The sequence below is a fragment of the Uloborus diversus genome, chromosome 1 (assembly GCF_026930045.1).
Source record: "Uloborus diversus isolate 005 chromosome 1, Udiv.v.3.1, whole genome shotgun sequence".
NCBI lineage: Eukaryota > Metazoa > Arthropoda > Arachnida > Araneae > Uloboridae > Uloborus > Uloborus diversus.
The window spans coordinates 8017710-8018311 of record NC_072731.1 but is presented as its reverse complement, the minus strand read 5'-3'; positions in this window follow the sequence as shown (position 1 = coordinate 8018311).

Here is a 602-nt window from a genome sequence, read left to right as displayed (position 1 = left end):
CCTGGAATGCACTGTTGGAAAACGAAAAACACCTACATACAGTATGTTCAAGTGAAACCGCGGCATAATTTGTGAAATACAGTCGGATCCCGACTTACGCGAGGGACGCGTTCCAAGTCTCCTCGCGTAAGTCGAAATTTCGCGTTGTGGAAAAATGTTGTGTATATGATTTTTTTTATTAACATTCCCAATCATTTTAGACATTTTGAAACACCTTTTAAACTCGTGAAATACACCGCCAGCTCAGTCATTTCCAGCCGAGGTCTGCAGTTTCGTGCTTATTAGCACTCATCAGTCCGGCATAGGAAAGTGACTGAGCTGGAGATGGAAAACCTCTTAAGGAAGCCAAGAGTGCGAAACAAATTGGTAGCTAATATAGAATTAGCAGACCAGACGAGTGACCGAAGCAATGGTTCGGTTCAACTCGAAGATTGAACGCGAGGCAAGGTATATTCAGTAAATTACCGGCTTTAGCCCTCGCTAATGGGCGTTAATTTACTGAATATTCCTATGCCGGGCTGAGGAGTGCTAATAAGCACGAAACTGCAGTCCTCGGCTGGAAATGACTGAGCTGGCGGTGTATTTCACGTATTTCTGCTTTA